The sequence below is a fragment of the Neofelis nebulosa genome, chromosome 3 (genome assembly GCF_028018385.1).
Source record: "Neofelis nebulosa isolate mNeoNeb1 chromosome 3, mNeoNeb1.pri, whole genome shotgun sequence".
Lineage (NCBI taxonomy): Eukaryota > Metazoa > Chordata > Mammalia > Carnivora > Felidae > Neofelis > Neofelis nebulosa.
The window spans coordinates 132,718,807-132,738,348 of NC_080784.1; the positions used below are offsets into that span (position 1 = coordinate 132,718,807).

At 34.7% G+C, this 19,542-nt stretch overlaps 1 protein-coding gene and 1 long non-coding RNA gene across 7 annotated transcripts in view; one reads left to right on the top strand and one right to left on the bottom strand.

The window, feature by feature from the left end:
• The window catches only part of SNCA (synuclein alpha), a 156,761-nt gene that overhangs the window by 85,639 nt on the left and 51,580 nt on the right, over positions 1-19,542 (top strand). The gene's annotated exons all lie outside the window — the stretch shown is intronic.
• LOC131507324 (uncharacterized) overlaps positions 1-19,542 on the bottom strand; it is a 32,366-nt gene that overhangs the window by 3,799 nt on the left and 9,025 nt on the right. Inside the window, exons 2-6 of one of the 3 annotated variants that reach the window (XR_009259447.1) lie at positions 16,878-17,070; positions 13,166-13,241; positions 3,961-4,101; positions 2,719-2,792; positions 390-474 (exon numbers count right to left, since the gene is read on the bottom strand). This is a non-coding gene — a long non-coding RNA (uncharacterized LOC131507324). Of the gene's footprint in view, positions 1-389; positions 475-2,718; positions 2,793-3,960; positions 4,102-10,413; positions 10,511-13,165; positions 13,242-16,877; positions 17,071-19,542 lie in introns of all 3 variants that reach the window. The other 2 variants (XR_009259448.1, XR_009259446.1) reach the window with 2 other exon arrangements.

Sequence of the window (19,542 nt, forward strand, 5' to 3'; positions counted from 1 at the left end):
TTACCAAGGCAACTCTCTGACTCCACCCAGATAAAAACAAGTCTTTAATCTTGAGGATGAGTTTCTATGTCTCTGAGCATAGATTCAGGATGCTTACAATTGAGCAAGTTTGTGTGTGTGTGTGTGTGTGTGTGTGTGTGTGTGTGTGTGTATACGTATATACTCGTATATATATATATTTCACATATATATGTGAAAAATAAAAGAGAAGCATCAAACACATCTAAACTTTTTTATCAGTTTATAGATATACATTTATAGTTATGCCTTTTTAGTCTCAGTTTATACAAATAATTATACAAAGCAATTGCTCTCTGTGTAAATATCAAGTATTTCCAACAGACTGAAGACTTTAATAAGGACACTCTTGTAGCCATCTATTTGTTTACCTTATTTCTTTCTTAATCTTGCTGCTCATTTTTGCTTAAGTCTTTCAGTAAATGCTTGTGACCTCAATCTTATCCTGTGGAAATACTGGTAATGACAAAGTACATATTTCAGATTAAGGTAAAATAGAAACAGAATGACAGTTCATGGAGAAAAATCTCCTTCTGTACTCAAATAATGCCCTTTGTTTTGTGTTTCTTAATCTTGTCTTGCTTTATCAATTGTAACCACCTTGAATATAATTTATACATTTAGGAATAATTAATACAGAATCAGAGATAATTTAAAAGTGGAGATCTATAAAGAATTAAATGAATTACAATAAATTCTCCTCACTTTCAAAAATAGATTTGCACTCATTTTTAATTTTCACTTTATTTTGACTGGGAGCAGTACCCCTTTCATCTAAGGAATTAACAACATCACCACATTTGAGTGAGAAAGACCTTTAGTATCTTCAAGACTGAAAGTACCACATGACTACCAAAATCATAAATTTGTCATCTACTAGTGACTAGGTACTTTAATTACACTCAAACGTGCAGTAAGAATTCCTCAAGCAAATTCTTCTTTCATATTATTTTGAGATCCTGTAGGTGCTAGCATCTCATTCTTTCCAGAATCTCTAACATCTAGCATTGTGTTGGTCATAGAGCAGATATGTGCTGATGAATTGCATAAGGATATATACAAGGGACAGAATTAGCACTGTTGGAGGAGATGTAAAAAGATAAAGAGAACCTTTGGAGGGTTCATCTTCAAAGCAAAAAGTAGTATCTCCTCATTTCCTGCTTAATTGCCCTTGGATTTCCACATCAAAGGGCACATGCAGCACTATACTATTTCCGTGTGTCTTGAATCTAACACCTACTCCTAGGATACACTATTAATTTAATAATACTTTTATTAACTACAAATCTAACTACAAACATGCAGCACTATACTATTTCCGTGTGTCTTGAATCTAACACCTACTCCTAGGATACACTATTAATTTAATAATACTTTTAGAAGAACTTGGGGAGACAGGCAGAGAGGAGACTATATGTAATAATTTTAGAAATGTATCCCAATATTAGAAACCAGGAAAATATGGAAAATTGTGGGTCATTGAATCAAAGAAACAGTATTTTAAACGACTTTGTTAACTATGACTTGGTAGCAAATTATTATAATCACTGATTTATATTGGGCACGTAATATGTACCAGGCATTGGGTTATGGCCTTTATATGTATTATCTTATTTAATTTTCACAATAACATAGGATGTAGGCATTTTGAGAAATGAAGCAAGTTACCTTTGTTCAAAGACTTACTAATTAGAATTCAGAAATATCCAACTCCAAATCTCATACTTTTTAACCATCATACTCGCTACATTAGCTCTCAAATTAATTTGTAACCCAAATATTAAAAGGCAAGTCATAAACTTAGAGGCACCATTGTATCTACTTACTAAGCTTTATCTTCAAACGGTGGTTTTATTTAGTTTATAGATTAAGAAGCATAGCATATTTTTATATTATGTAACAAGAACTTATTTATATATATATGCACGGGCATGGTTACAGATATGTCTATCTCTTATGCTGTTTCACAATGGCAGAAAATAACAAAAAATGAAACTCTATACATAGATATTAGGCCTGTGGTATCTGAAGAGAAATAAATGCCCTACAACAGAGGAAGGAAGTATGTGAAGTATTCCAGTAAACAAAGGCCCTTCAGTCACAGACTTAGGAAAATAACAACCAAAACACACTTAAAATTTCTCATGAAAAGTACATAAAAAGACCACTTTGTTTAAACAAACTATGTTCCATAACTACTTAAAATGTTCTGTCAAATACTGCAATTTTTTTTTCTGAGATCTCTTCTGCCTGTTTTAGATTAATAGGACATGGCATACTTTTTAATTTGCTTTAATTTCTTAGATGGCAGATAGCAAACATGTTAGAACAGTGGTCTCTGGGTTGGTGTTGATGTTAGAGTTTTGCTTTCCCACTTCCCAACTATGCCATCTTGGGCAAGTCACTTTGCCTCTCTCTCAACTCTTCCCAAAGAAGAAGAATAGGAATACTCATCACCTCAAACAAAAAGCTATTAACTGTTTAGAAATATGTCTTGTACATAGTGAGCACCCAATGCATGTTGGATTTTATTGTACTCTGGAAATGGAGCGTGGGATTATCAAAGTTATGTTTCTAAAATTCTCCTAAGTGACAGATTTGGAAACAATTATGGGTCTGTTTAAGAGAGATTGGCATGTGTTTTTAGGATAAGACCATTCCACTTCAGCTTCTGATGAAAGGGCATATCTGAGTTCTTACCTTTCAATGTCAGCCTTCTTGCCTCCATCCTGAGATACAGAAGCTTTGATGGGACAAGGTAGAGTTTTCATTGTCTGCAAAAAATTTCCTAAATCTTTATCTGCTTTTTTAAAAGTTTATTTATTTTGAGAGAGAGCACACAAGCAGGGTAGGGACAGAGAGAGGGAGAGAGAGAATCTCAAGCAGGTTCCGTCTGCATTGTCAGTGCAGAATCCCACATGGGGCTCAATCCCACAAACCATGAGATCATGACCTGAGCTGAGATCAGGAGTCAGACACTTAACCGACTGAGCCACTAGGTGCCCCTACTGCAAAAAGTTTCCTAAAGGAAGTAGACACCCCCCCTTCCGTGTAGCCCCAGAGTCTGATCCAGCCCACTATATATATAGTGTGTGTGTGATTATATATATGTATGTAATTATATATATGTAGATATATATAGATATCTATATATAGATATATAAGTTTATTTATTTTGAGAGAGGGATAGCACACAAGCGGGGTAGGGAGAGAGGGTGAGAGAGAGAGAGAGAGAGAGAGAGAGAGAGAGAGAGAGAGAGAGAGATTGAGGGGGGGAGAGAGAGAGAGAGAGAAAATCCCAAGCAAGCTCTGCATTGTCAGAGCAGAGCCTGATGTGGGGCTCGATCCCATGAACCACAAAATCACAACCTGAGCCAAAATCAAGAGTTGGACATTTAACTGACTGAGCCACCTAGGCACCCTTAGATATATTTTTAAGTCCAGGGAATTCTGTGTGTAGTATATTTTTACTATATGGGTGTGTAGTTTCTGGGAATAAAATATTCAAAGTCAGGAACCAGAGTCAAAGTCGTAAGTTAGGTCAACACGTCACCAAGTCGATTTGTGTGTCACTTGCATAAAAGCCCCAATTGCTACTAACTTGACTTTCGTTCTTTATTTACCAGCTATTCAACAAGTGCCCACTATGGGCCAAGTCCTTGACTTGATCTGTCTTTTCTTATATTGTTGTCTTCTGCTGCCCCACTCTTCAAACCATAAACATACGAAGTAAAAAAAAAATGAAAATCTGTCTTCTCATCAAAACCATGTTTTAAACAAGCCATATTTTTTTACTGAAAATGTATATTTCATCCTAATGAAACTAGTGTTTATGGTGTACTATTCAGAAATTTCTGTTTGTATCTGGACAAATATATTCATGTACATAATTTTGGGGGGATTTTCTTATATTAATGTATTGTACCCCATTTTGCTTTTTACCTGATTCCTTGATATTGTCTTAGTTGAGTCTTGACCTAGTTGAGTATTAACCTAGTTGAGCATTACGGGACTCCAGAGCCTTCTAACCTGGGCTGCCTGGTATGAAGCATGGTGGCTTATCACAGGATTTCCTATGTAAATCTAAAAAGACATATTTGAAAATCAGGTCTTCTGCTGAAGTGCTAAGGTAGAGTTATGATACCTATTTTATTTTTGCAAATAGCTAAGTGTCTTGCAGATCACATAATTTTAATTATATAGGATTTGTGTGTACATGTATTAATAAGCTATAAATCCCTTTAAGTTATAGAAGCATAGCCATGATAATTAGTTATCTAAATTTGGTAAGCATCTGTGGTGCTCTAATGTTGCTTCAGTGCAAAGTGGAGTTTTACTTAGAAATGTAAGGAACCATTTAAATCCTGTTTAATAGAAGTCTGTCAGTGGCTGAAATATATACCAATACACAGGCAAACCTGCAACCTACCTGTTCAGTGACAGCTCAGCATCCTCAGACTTCATTTTTTTTCTCTCATTTCTATAATCCAGATGTGTTGGGTAATTGGAAAATAGGAGTTCTATTGCTTAGGGGAGCAGCCCATGCATAGGGCTCAGTCCAGGAGGAGAGTGGAATTAGAGCAAGCTACTTTGTACTGCAGAGACTGTGATGGCCCAAGTGTTGGAGGTGTAGCCATCAAAGACTCCTTTGTCCCTCTATCCAGTTGATCATGGGGGCCTAGAAATTTCACTTTCCAAATATTTTTTGATTCCATTTTTCCTCCCAAGCTTATCAACATTCATGTAGTTCAGACCTCCTCATCTCTCCCCTAGTCTCTACCTAGAGGTCTCTGAAAATGCAACTGTGCAGAATCCCAGCTACAACACTTCCATAATTACTTACCACACACACACACACACAATAAAGTCCAGACGTCTTTTTAAGGCATCCAGATACTCTATGACCTAGCTTTGTTTTCTTCACACTAATTTTCTAGCAATTGACTTCTAATGACAATGCAGACCTAGTCATGACTGCATTATAAATAAATTTGAAGCTGAAGATCCCAAAAGATGATGCAATGAAATTTTTACATTGGTACTGCAGGAAGCCTTATAGTATAATGGGTGAAAGCTTGCTCTTTACCATTTCACATTCCATTTGCCAACTATGAGACATTGGGTAAGATGCTTTAATCTTTTCCTTTTTTTTTTAAGTTTTATTTATTTATTTTGAGAGAGACAGAGAGAGTACAGGGTGGGGGAGGGGCAAAGAGAAGGAGACTGACAGCACAGAGCCCTAGTAGGGGCTCAAACTCACAAAACTGAAGTAACTCACAAGACCCAAGACGAAATCCAGAGTCAGACTCTCAACCAGCTGAGCCACCCAGGCACCACAAGATGCTTTAATTTTTATGTGCCTCAATTTCTTTAATAAAGCTTTGAGCACAGTACATGTGTTAAGTGTTGAATAAGTGTTTAGCATAACAATGACAGATTTAGTGGTAGTGGTTATTATAATGAGAAGATTATTGATTCGTGCTTAAAATAGATTGCTGGGTGTAGATCTATGGCTATAAAACGAAGGTTAATGACAGAATGACCTGGAAAGAATTCGCTTCGGGATAATCAAAGGTAGTGATGGCAGAATAAATAAGGACACCAAAGTGTGAACCCACAATAGCAGAAAGAATGAAGCCACTGGTCTTGCTGAACTAGTGTTGGGGAAAGACAGATCAAAAAGGCTATCATGTCTTTTTGACCTCTTTTGCCAAAATGGAAATGAGAAATTTGGGACTTAAAAATTAGGGCAATTGTAACATCTGGTTTCCAGATAATTCTTATCCCTAAAAACAATTCTATAAGAAACCCAGAGGATAAGAGGCAACTATGGATAGCATTGCATTTCAAATCGTCTTCTACTTACTAAAATTATAGCTTGTTTCCAATATGAAAATAAAGTTTGCAAATTAAAAGAAAATGAGTTCCAAATTTGTGACAGGTAACATGAGGATAAAAACCTTTTAAGAGATGAATTCCATCTCTTTAGAGATCAAGTACATGACTTACCAACGTCCAATCATGCCTTCAACTAGTATATTTAAAATCATAATTCCAAAATGTTAATGATGCCAATTAACAGTACAGTATCTCTGGATACTACTGAAAATAATTTGTGCAATTTTACAGTTAGTAAAACTGAGAAGCAAGAAATGTTAATATTCTACCTGAATGTATATGGAAATCCAATATCAATGAAATATTATCTGTTGGGACTAGAAATAAGTAAGAACTCTTATAGCTTTCCATTTTCTATTTTCCTCAATGGTGCAATCCCATTGAAGATAGTTCTGCATAGTAAGGTGTGTATATTCTTTCTCTGAGGTTAAAAGAGTGAACATACTGATTTCAGTATTAAATTAGTTTATAGTTAGGTAGCAATTATATTACTAGCTTTGGCCCTGTTACCATTTTCCGTTCGATTTTATACAGTGGGGTTTTTAAAAGTTGAATGCCTTTTGGTATCCATAAACTTTACTGAAAGATGTTTTTATTTGTTAGAATCCACTTATTTTTATAATCATAATTTCACTCTTACAGATTTCTTATAGGATTACTACAAATGATTTATAAAGTACTAAATTTCATTGTACATATAAATAAGCTTTTACTCATGGGAAAAAATATTGATCTGCAGTTACTGAAAAGGCTAATCAAAAATGTTATAGCTTTAAATGTTATAGAATTTATATTTTGAAAGTTAGATGTTGGGAAAAATCATGATCTGTGGGTATATTAGAAGCTACCAATAATTCTATCAATTATATAACTATCCAATACCACATTCCCTTAGTGAATAATATTAAATTTAGTAGTGAAAATATATCAATGTTCTAATCCTGCATAATTCAGCTAATTTAGAGGTGATATCTAAACCCATTTTAAATTTCATGATATTTTTCGTCCAACCTTCACTTATTTACTGAATGAACTTATTGAATGCCTACAATGTATAAGGCATTGTATTTAGCCTAGCATTTACACTGTTATGTAGGTTAATCTTTGAAATATTAATGAAGATACTGACAAATAAAAGGTCTGAGGAAAGACAAAGGGTTAATTAATTTTAAAAAATGACATTTGAGCACTAGTTTTTTGTTTTTGTTTTTGTTTTTTTGTTTTTTTTGCATGGCATAAAGTTACCACCTTTACTAAAAAAAAAATTTTAATGTTTATTTATTATTGAGAGATAGACACAGAGCGTGAGCAGGGGAGGGGTAGAAAGAGGGGAAACACAGAATCTGAAGTAGGCTCCAGGCTCTGAGCTGTCAACACACAGCCCGACGCGGGGCTCAAACTCACAAACTCCAAGATCATGACCCAAGCCGAAGTCGGTTGCTTAACCAAGCCACCCAGGCGCCCCAAGTTACCACCTTTGTTAAGAGTAGATGTTTCAGATTTAGGATGTAATACTGAAAAATCAAGCTCACTGAATAGTTGCTACACTGATGACCTTGTTACATGAACACAAAGTGATGTTGTGTACTGGCTACATGCTTCAGTTTCCATAATGGTTAATTCCTTCCATCCTCATTAGTGATTTTTCTGAGCTTTGGGATTTCCTATATTGTCTAGAGTATAAAAGCCTATTTATCTAAATGAAAAACCAAGACTAAGATATAACAAATGCGAATGAAATATAAATGGCTTTATCAATTTATTGTAGCAGAAAATGGATGTTTGAGAAATTAAAGCTGACGCTAGATTATATAAGTGCTTTTTAGCTAGAAAATATCCCATGTCAAGTTCTATGTACTTTGGGGTTGAGAAAGAAATAGAATTTATTTTTATGCACTGTCATCTGTTTTCTAGAAGAGCTCTCTGATGAAGGAGCACCATGTAAATATAGTAGATATGTAATTATAGGCTTTCTTGACCTAGTTCCTAAATAATAGATGTCATTTTAGAAACGAGTCTAATACTTTCCTTTTGTTCCAGACTATATTCAGACACATATCCACTCTGAATCCCAGAGTGGGACCATACTGTTCACATACCCCGTTTAGTCCTCATGCATATAACTCCTACCAAGTGGACCGTAGGATAGTGACTGGCTGTGCCTACCCAGGTTCATGGTGTTTATTATTATGGTTTCATGGGGAAAGGCAACAATTACAGATAAAGTGGCATGAAGAAGAATAATCCACCAGACAACTGACCCATTGATTTACCATCTCTTCCCTTCAAATGGTTTTCTTCTGAAATTGCAGCTGGCACAGGTCAAAGTCAAGTTTAAAAAGCTGTGGTTCTCCACAAACCACTATCTTCCTTGGCATAAAAGAGCTTAAGATCTTAACCATTTCCTTCCTAATGGTAGTAGTTTGTATTTTCATGTTCTGTTAATAATATTAAATATAATTATACTAAAATATCAGCAAATATGTAAAATAGGGTTAAAAGGGTAAATTAAATGGGATATCTGTGTTAACTATAAATAATGAAAATGATGATAGTATGCATGTATAAAAATAACCTATTGTAGAGAAAGGGGCCACATTATAAATAAAAACACTTAGAAAACAACACTTTTGGGGTGGCTCAGTTGGTTAAGCATCCAACTCTTGATTTTGGCTCGGGTCATGATCTTGTGGTCCTGAGACTCATCCCTACATGGGGTTCCACTCTATGTGTGGAGCCTGCTCAAGATTTCTCTCTCTCCCTTCGCCCCTCTCCCCAAGTCATGCATATTCTCTCTAAAATAAAAAAACAAGCAAAAAACAACAAATACACTTTTTATTTTTTTTTATTTTTTTATTTTTTTTTTTTTACAAATACACTTTTTAAAAGAGTACAATTCAGTCGTAAGTCAGGAAACATATTAATAGATGTGTCTGTAATTCGGATTGTTTCCTCTGTGTGCATGTAAGCTTTGTCTTTTTTTTTTCTCATAAATAAGAATGCCAAAGTAGATAGCATGCTTTTTTTCTATACGTGTTTCCAAATGGATTCCTCAAAAGATGGATGATTGATTAGATTCTCTTACCCTGTGAGAATATATAAAAAGTCCCAGTTAAATCAGCTGGGGCCCTTATTTATTTCCTGGGGCCCTAAATAGAGGGAGCCATTCCTGATGTATGTTGTTCCAAAATTCACAAAACCAATGTGGAAGTTAGGCAAAGAAGCTGATGTAGCCCAGTGAAGCGTTTGCCTGCTTGTTTGTGATTATACAAGCACAATTAATGTGTAACATATGTTTAAAACTTCTGTAATAAGGGCTTTTTTTTCCACGTACTGCATCATAAAAAGGACTAGATGTCAAACAAATTCGATGATGGAAAGGATATGAGTGAGAACATTAGACTAGGCAATTGAGCATCGCTGTTTTTCACCACAAATCTGTTTCATGCTTTGCTCACTTAACGCTGAATCCACGTGAACTCTGATGGCTAGATTATATTCTTTGGGATAAATTTTTGTGCTCCCATATAGTGCACAGAATAGCATTGATTATTGGTTATTTTCTTGTCTTTGAAGACCTCTCTTTCATAACCATCTTAGAATGTTTTAATCATCCTTAAAGTACAGCCAAAGACCACCATCCCTGGTAGGGTTCACATGGACAAAATGTAAAAGGGATTTTAAGTGAAGGTCATTTTAGTCCTCAGATAATGTTAATCACATTGAAAACAAATCTGTCACTGAACAGAACTCCAAATACTAGAGCCATTTGCCAAATGTGATCTGTTAAAATAGGAGTTCTGGCAGTTAAGATGCGTGTTCTGTCACACATGAGAGCATTTGGGTCTCTGAAGATTTATATGAATGCTTAGCTGTTATTGAAACATCTCTTCATAGATGACTTACTAAATGTCTGTTTTTGCATCAGATGATGGCTTACAAGTTAATCTCTTGCTCTCAGTTACACACACACATACATACACCCATACCCTTTCTTCCCAAATAGCTTATAAAGTGGGAGAAAAAGACTTTGATTTCTGACTGTGTGATTTGATAATATTACACAGGCTATCTGCTCATCATCTGCTGGTCACACAGGCAAAGTTTATGGTATCAATGATACTGAAAACAATGCACATATTAGGAAATTTGCAGTCTTCCGAAATAAGTTTTATTATAGTTTTAAAATTACCCAAGGTTTAATCTCATGCTGTATAATATTTAATAATAGAACTGACAAATTCAATTTTTAACTGAACTGTTCAGAGTAACTATCCATAGCAACCCCCTAGCACCCAAATTTCATCTTCTTTTCCTGCTGTAAGTAGTTTGCCTAGAATAGGTAATATGGTCAGCTCCAAAAAAATCCATATCAGGATTCATTGCATTCAAACAGAGATTGTTTTAAAGGTGATTTCATGCCAAAGCTGTCAGTGAGTCAAGCACACCTTAAAAAGTGACCTAGAACAGTGAATTCCAACCTCTCAAAACACATACCTATTGTTTTTAAAGATATCCTTGTTCTTTCCTGATACATTGCATTATGCACATATTCCTTATAGTCACAGAATGTTTATATTTCATTTCAGCATCTCTGAAATAAACATCTATATTTTAATCTTTCGCATTCCATCAAAAATGTCTCATGTAGAGATACTTCTGCAAGTTACATACTGTGCTTATAACACTAGGGGTGAAAAGAGGTAATAAACAAAACTCCCAGTGTAAATGTGTGGGAGGTGTTTGAAACTATAGACTGAAACGGTTCCAACAAGAAATACATTTGTCCAGTCCAGATTGCCTTAGCCTCCAGATAAAAAATATTTTGGGGGGCATTGTACACCTGATTTTATTAAATGGCTGGTTCTCTTTTTATATACACAGAATTTATATTTCTGCCTATCTTTGTAACTGGTGCCTAAAAGCTATTATTGAATAAATGGCTACCAATAAGGACCAATATCTATACAAACTCACCCTTTATTTGGGTGTAATTCACTATTTTCAGGTGATAATCGCCTCTAAGAATGACAGCTGCAATTAGTTAAATAAACCATATGTTTACTATTAGAGCATTAGGCTGTTTATAAGCCCAAATAACTAATAAAATTGCTATCTCCTATTATTACTGTTTATATTATCAGATGCTGAATTTTATGGCCTTTTCCAATTATTCCACTTAATTTTTTGCTGCTCATCCATTTGCTGAACATCAAAATAAAACCAGTCAAAGAGAGAAGGGTTTTTAAAAGCCTAGACAACTGTACTTAAAATGAAAATAAATGCCTTATTTGTAAAAACTTATTTTTATATTGTATATTATCTAGGCCTTTTAAAATGTATTATTCTTATAAGTCTAGGATTCCTATAACATTTATTTAGACTGGATGATTTTTTTAAAATTGCTTTTAAATTGCTTTTGAAATTATTGAAGAATATAACTCTGCATTCCACATTTATGTCCAAACATTTAATTTTAGCAATTTCGCAGGCTCCCTAGGAAACCATCATTTACTCTTTTACAATGTAAGGAATATATGACAAAGGTCATCTTTCAACTTTCTCTAAACACTTCTTTTCTATCCCCTTTTGTTAGGAGTTCTGAAAGACTAAATTTTGTCTTAAGTTTCACAAAGCAATTTAGGAGAATATTTAAGCTCTAATTCTTTTAAAGCTGTTATTTTCAGGACACATTAATATTGCATGTTTTGGGGTTATATATGTAATGAAGATCCCAAACTATTGGTTAAATAAGATTTCTCATTTGTTAAATATATTTACTAATTTAAAGTTATGAAAGATATCTAAGTGTTTATACTTTTTCCATGCTAGTAATCATAAAGAGTCTTACTCAGTGGTCATATTGGCTATACTTTGTGGAATTTTTTTTTATTTGTTTGTTTCTTGTTTGTTTGGGGTTTTTTGTATACAAAGAATTCACATATTTGCCTTCCTTAGTGGAGCTGATGAAACAAAAATATAACAACGAATATATTCTGAGTTATATTTGCATTTTATGATAATTATGTTTAGAACGAACCTGTAAAATCTTCCAATAATTTACTTTACATTTGTATATTTCTAAAAGATATACTTTTTACTGTCAAAATATGTGACTTTTTAGTTCTACTCAATGTTTTTAAATGTGGGTCTACAAACAGTGCATTTAAAAAAAAATTTATCAAACAATAGAGGACAGTTGCCTGAGCCCCAATTGGAGACGGAAATGGATGGCTGAACTTTATCACTTTAAACCCCCCACTGTTATACAACATGGCCACACAAGTGAGCACACGAACCCATCTGAGCCTCAGTGCTATAAATGTTTTAATAGTTTTCTTGAAATCTGCAAATGGAACAGTCCACAGATGATGCCTCCTCCTTTGAATGTCATTATTATGTCCTTTACAAGTTAATTAATTAAAAAAAAAGATGTTTCATTAGCATTTGATGAAACCTTATTATGCCTTGATATTTTGATTCTGTGGGTGAATAAAAATCCTTGGAGAAATGAAAATCTTGGAACATGTGCAAGAATATCCACGAGGTATCAAATACAGTTTTTAAAAGGTTTGCAAACATTTACTATTACTTTTAAAACGTGTTACATGTGATTTAATAGAAAGTATCATATAGTTTAACTTGTTTTGAGATTAAAAAGTAAATGTTTACTTCTTTGTTTAAAATGGTAATTCTAGTGATGAGAAAAGCAATTTGCCCACTATAGCTTAGTTAAAAATAATCTTTATCAGTTACAGAATGTAGAATTACTTCATTAACTAAGGTAATATTTCAAGTAGCTAACCCTAAAAAAAAAAAAAAAATTTCCATGCTCTGTTCCGTTTCCACATAAACTTATTTGTTTCATCTGTGGTGGGGGAGGGGTGGAATCTAGCCATGGCCATAAACTCTACTATCATCACTTTCCTCTCCAATGCATCCTACTAGATCCATAGGGAAGTAGGAGAGATAGAAGATGGTTCATGATAGTTCATCAATATCACAAGAGAGAAAAAGATACTGGTAGCACATGTTGTGCTGACAGCAGCATATGCATGCCAGTGAGAGCATACCAGTATTGTCAAATCAGTTGCAATTTTTCATGGTTGAGAATCAAATGAAATGCTTAAATGTATTGAGTCATTGGACTCAGTGACTAATTACAGCTAGATTTATGGCTGTGCTAAAATAAAGCTACTTAGAAAACAGACTAAATTCCCTGAGATACCCAGCCTGACTGATGACTCACCTTAAATTTGGAAAGCATCATTTATCCTCACTTCTTTGTTTGTCTGTTTGACGGCTTGCCAGTATCCATTAAGTAGCTGCGAGGAAAGGGAAAAGTGCTGTGTGGGTGCATGACAAGACACTGGGATTGATTTGTGGCTTTTGATAATTCCTGGGTGCTTTTATCTGCTTTAGTATAGAAACAGATCTGCAACTGCTGATAATCGCTGGCTGTTACTATCCCAGGCGTCACTTACTTAACCCAAGTAACTTCAAATCTGACCGCCTGAGGATAGACATGATTCCCCTCCATTGCAGAACTCCATCTGCAGGGCCTGAGCCTCCCCTCTGGCTCCCCACTGATGTACTGGAATCTCCAAGGGTATCTCACCTGTGCTTGAGAACAAGTCTGCTCACTTTTATCTGCTTTGCTTTGCTTGCTGAAATCTGCTGCCCCCAAGTTACTAAGGGAGGAATCCTTCCACAGCCACCCTGGCCAGTGACCTTGCTTCCTGTGCCCTCAATCAAAACAGTGCCTTCAGCATTTGCTGTGGTTCTCTCTCTCTTCCTCCTTAAGCTCCCTAGAACCAAGCTGGCGAACAGACTAACAGACTACTATTTACACTTTTGCACCTCTATACCAGCACTTCTATCCTCCTGAGACTACCTCCCTTTTATCATTTTTTTTTTGAACAAAGCATCATAAAATAGATACTTTGAGCACATAATGAAAATAGGAGCCTATTAGCCATTTGGATTCAGACAATCCAGTTTATGGAAACTTCATACAGGAAGGTCACATTTAAATTGAGATGGAAAGAATGAGAAGGGACTGACTATGTGATGAGAGAGAGAAAGAGCATATGAAATTTTGGGGTGGGGTGATGGAAAGGCGAGACAGAAGGCAGGACATGTGAAGACCTTGAGAAGGGGAGAATCTGGTCGTTTTAATGGCATGAAAGGGGCCAGACTAGCTACAAGCTTTGAGACAGAAAGGGACAGAGGCTATAGATAAAAACGACCACAGGTTGTATAAGTTATAGTAAAAAGGATTTATGTATAGACTGGTAGGAAGGCATTTAAAATTTCTACAAAGGGGATTAATATTGCCCAATTTATGTCATTTATGATATAAAACCAAAAATGTATGAAAAACAAGTTTTTTTAAAAAAAGGAACAACAAAACCGTGGTGATATTTTTGGATACAAAATGCTTATATACCCATTTTCACAATGTAAAAATCTTTTAATATAAATGTGAACATGTATGAGCTTAGGAATATGAAGGTTTATTGGGGAATATTGTTAAAGGTGGGATTTATTACATGAATAAAATTTATTAGGAGGAAACTTCTCAATATCTATTGAGTTACTGCATGCACATCTTTTGTCTTCTTAGAAAGCTGTGAGAAATTATTAAGTAATGTCCATAAAATGCTTTTCATTTCTTTGAAGAAAGCAACATTATAAATAGAAAAATTGCAACTGGTAAGTCCTGACAGTTTCCAAAGTCCTCATTCAGAAGCAAAGGGGAATTTGCTTATTGAAATTGCTCATATTCAGCTAAGTTCTCAAAAGCATTTGTTTTCATAAATTTCTTCAAAACATAAGGAATCTTGAGTTTAAGTTATTAAAAAAATCTGACTGTATTATATTTTGAAAAAAAAAAACCTATACTTATAACCGTATCATATAAAATGCTTTATATCATAGTGAAAAGGACTACCATTCTCTTTGTGCCTTTATAAGCATATCTGTCTGTGGCATCACAACTATCCATTTATTGAAGGTTCTCAGATCTTGACCACATGCCATAATAGTAATGTTTTAGCTACTGTTGTTCATTTTACATAAGCCTCTTAAGAAATAGACCCAAATTGGCACAAAAACAGTAGATTATCAGTACAAGATTTCATTGTTGTGTACTTTTTTTTCAAAAAAAAAAATGTATGTTTGGGGCATCTGGGTGGCTCAGTCAGTCAAGCATCTGACTTCAACTCAGGTCATGATCTCATGGTTTGTGGGTTCGAGCCCCACATCAGGCTCTATGCTGACAGCTGGGACCCTGGAGCCTGCTTCAGATTCTGTGTCCCCCTCTCTCTCCCTCTCTTTATCTGCCCCTCCTCCACTCTCTCTCTCTCCATGTCTCTGTCTCAAAAATAAACATTTAAATTTTTTTTAAAATGTATGTTTTTCATACTTTCATCACAAATACAAATTTCTTTGGCTTTAAGCAATAAAGTCCAATGCTTTTCTCTTAGAATATCTCCCTCCTCCTTTGTAAGTTTTATACTTATTCACAAAGGACTATTCCAGTATCGGATGCTATTGTCTGTGGTTCTTCCTGGAGCAAGTGTTAATTAATCTCTGTGGGTGTGTATGTAGACTAGAGATGGGGGAGGGGGGAGGAGGGGCAGCTGTCAAGGGAGTTGACCTCATCTTTATAGGAGAGCAGACTGATGTTCTATATAAAAAGCTTTTGGAAAAGGAAATGGAGCAGCCACTTCCCAGGGGCTCCCCCAGTGGTCAGAATCCTTCACTGCTTTAGATACTCTGGCTTTTGTTCTTCTGAGCCCACTTGATTGGATGGGTTGCCATTGTTCTTGTTCATAATTTGGCATATTTTTACCTGTGCTCTTCAGAAAAGATGCTTGGGATAGGATAGATGCATGCTTTCTCTGAAAACACCAAAGTACATAATACATTCCAAATGGAAAGGGAAATGAAAGAGAAAATATATTTAAAAAATAATTTATAGAAACACCCCATGGGATGTATGTTTTTAAAAATCCATCTAATGTTCTTGCTGTGTTCCTACTAAGTGTATTATATTGAGGAGAACTTAGATATCTAGAAAATAGTTCATACCTTTTTATATATTTACTTTTCAGTGCAAAAGTTTCCAAAGAATTCTACTTATTGAATTCGGGTGACAAATTATATTACTTGGGGAGATTATAAATAAAACATTTTCTGAGGTTTTAGGTAATCTAAAATTATATAGAATATCAAAACTAAAAGAGGAAAAAATAATTCAACAATGCTTCGGGTGAATATAGAAAATGGTTTTTCTATACTGTATTATAGTTTTAACAGTAAAAAATGTCTTTCAGAAAAAAGTAGCATGAATACAAGTCAAAGATTTTATTCAACTAATTAATATAAGAGCCAGGAAGCCGGTAAGATTGGTTCAAAGGAGAAATTGAGGAATAAAGATTTACAGAAACAGTGAGTCAAAGAAATTCTAAAATGAATTGGCTAATAGATGCAAAACTGGTTGATATTTTACTTGTCAATGAACCTTTGGAATTATGTGTTCTACTGAATGAAAGTCTGCAATTTAACATAAAACTTCAAAGTGTTTGGGCTCCAATCAAATAGTTAATTGCAAAGTCTAACAGCTCTCGTCTCTTAGATAGTTTAATCGCTGGAAAGCTGTTTAAAAATATTTTAAAAATCTATAGTAATCCTTTTTCTTTGTTCCCCAGCTTTAAATTTCCTCATGAGCATAAGTGCTATGAAATTTTTAAACAATAAAGACATCCCATAGGCTCCTAAACACCTCCAAAAAGGCATTCTAGTCTATGGTATGTATGTGTACTTACACATTTGTTTGTGTATTTGTGTATTAACTAAAGTGATGCTTAGAGACTGTTATTAATTGATTTTATAGCAGATGGTGTGGTGGAGAAAGAAAGAAGGGAGAATGAAACATTATTATAATAATTACTTACCTTGTATTCAGTTTGTTTTCTTTTTCTAAATTCTTTAATAGAAGTCAGAAGGTAGCCGTTTCTGGGAAATGTGGCAAGACTTAACAGTCATCTTCAGGAGAAACTAGAGATTTTTGAGTGGACGTTAAATGGGGAAAGTGTTTCTTCTTCAATGTCTCTTGTACTTGCGTTTGATTCATAGAAAGGTCCTCACCTGTTAAATTTTAAAGGTACTGCTGAAAGGGATACAGACTATTAATGAATCCCACTAAAATTTTGATGGTTTAGAAGATACAAATATTTTCTCATTTGCCTGGAATTCCAATCATTAATGTAAACACTGGTAGACAGATTAAACACAAGTAGCATGCTGGTATGCATGTATCCCTAAAGGTACACCCACACATATCCAGGTGTTCTTTGAAAGGCAATGTGGCCTGGTACTGGAGAGCATGGCTTCCAGAGCTCACATACTTGGTTCCATTGCCTATAAGTGGATTGAATTGGGGCAAATTAGTTATGTTTGTAGAGTGGACCTCATCTTAGTACCTACATCCTAAGATTATGGGAAATAGCCCAATGAATAACAAGTAGTAAATCGTCAAAAAAGCATTAGCTACCATTATTACCTGGCCTATAGTTTCATTCTATAATCAAGGTACTTTAAGCATTATTTATACTCATTCATTTTTTGTAATTTTGAAAAACCACTTTTTTTTTTCCATTGTTAAATACTTTATAATTAATGCATTCTTTTTTTTATCCAGAATGGGCCATCTGTAATGGTTTTGGGAGACTTCTGCAAGGAAATTGGGGCTAAGGACTAGAGGCCACTTCACTGCCTTGGATGATATAGTCACTGGGATCAAGGTTTTTGTAGAACTGTAATCTCTCAGAAAAGCTGATTACATTTTAATTTTCCCCAGAGAAAAAATCTTTTCTCAGAGAAAGCAAATTTAATAGCCAATGAATATAAATTTTGCAATAGCAGGTAAAAAACAGAGTCACTTTTAATCCTAACAAATCATCCTAAGAGCTTATTTTTAAAATTCAGATTCTTATTGGTTAGCCCCCCAAAATTCTGATTTAGTAGTTAACCATCAAAGCTTAGAAATCTGCATTTATAATGAGTACCTCAGGTGATGGGCATGCATATTGGCTTTAATGTACCATAAGTGCTTATACATAAAAGGGAAATAAATTAAAAAATTTAAATTTGGCATAAATATTTAATATCAAAAATATATATTTGTACGTATTATACAACAAATCATATTATGGGGTATTAGTATCTATTTTTATTTGGATCTGAATCCTAATTTCTGCTATAAATCAACAAGGGATTGCTATTTTACACAATTCAATTCAGTTTATTTTTTAATAACTCTTGGTTTTCTGTTTTCTCCACTGGTGTCTTTATATATATTTATTCATTTTTAATTTTTTTCTTGGCATTATTTGCTAGGCAAAGAACTATAGAAGATAAAGATAAATATGATTTTACCCCTGCTCTTAGGAACTTAAAACCTCCTAGAGGACATCACCTACACCAATAATCTTATGACAGTTTATTCTGAACTAGATCCATGGGGAAAGCATTTAGCATGGCACATAGCAAAGGGAGATTAGCTCTGACAGAGGATGTCATGGAAAATTTTATAGAAGAGGTATAGTTATTCAATGATTGTTTTTACTAGGTGCATTTATTATTCTAGAATCTAAGGATATGGTAATGATGAAGACCTTAGGTCACTCTTCTTAGATACCTTCTCTTCTGGTGGGCATGAGAACTGGCCTTAGAAATAGGTAACTAAGGAAATTGGTGAGGAAACCGAAGTTCTTATCACTCAGTTTGCTTGCTTTTATTTGCGTTTTTAACACAGCACAATGTAATAAGATATCTTCCAAATATCCATGGGTCAACTTTGGTTGACATTCCTGTAACCAAGAGCCAGGTTCTCTGATCATTACATTAACCTGGGAAGCCCCCCCCCTCCATCCCCAAAAGTAATGTTGTTCCACTCTCAAACTAATGAATTATCAGTTTGCTTCTTGTTTCGCTAAGTTTTCACATCTCACGGTGGTGATCTAGTCTAGGTATAACTTTAGCATCTTGATCACAACAAGCACCTGATTCATATTTTTTTACTAGCTCAGTTGAAATCTGATTAGATAAGTACATTACAGGCTATAAAATGTGTGCGAAATTCATAATGACCTCCTTTAAAAAATTGCAGAAATAAGATTAAAGCACATTCTGGAGATCTTTTTGAGAATATCTGTATATCAGAAAATTTGGCTGAGAAGCAATCTTTTTCTTAATGTATTTTTTTCCCTTCTGAAAATGAAGAACTAAAAATACTTAAAGATGCAGAACAGCAACCTGTCTCCAGTGATCCTCTCTTAATTAATGTGGTGATCTATGTGGAGAAAAGGGACAATTGCAAGAGTCCCTTAATAATTATCTAGCCAAGGGCTTCAGATAATTACAGCAGGAAGATTTTCAAGACACAAGACACTATGCCAAATTTGACCTCTCATTTGATTCAGGCATTTGTTTTAAAAATCTTTTATTTCGGGGCGCCTGGGTGGCTCGGTCAGTTAAGCATCCGACTTTGGCTCAGGTCATGATCTCACGGTTCGTGGGTTTGAGCCCTGTGTCAGGCTCTGTGCTGACAGCTCAGAG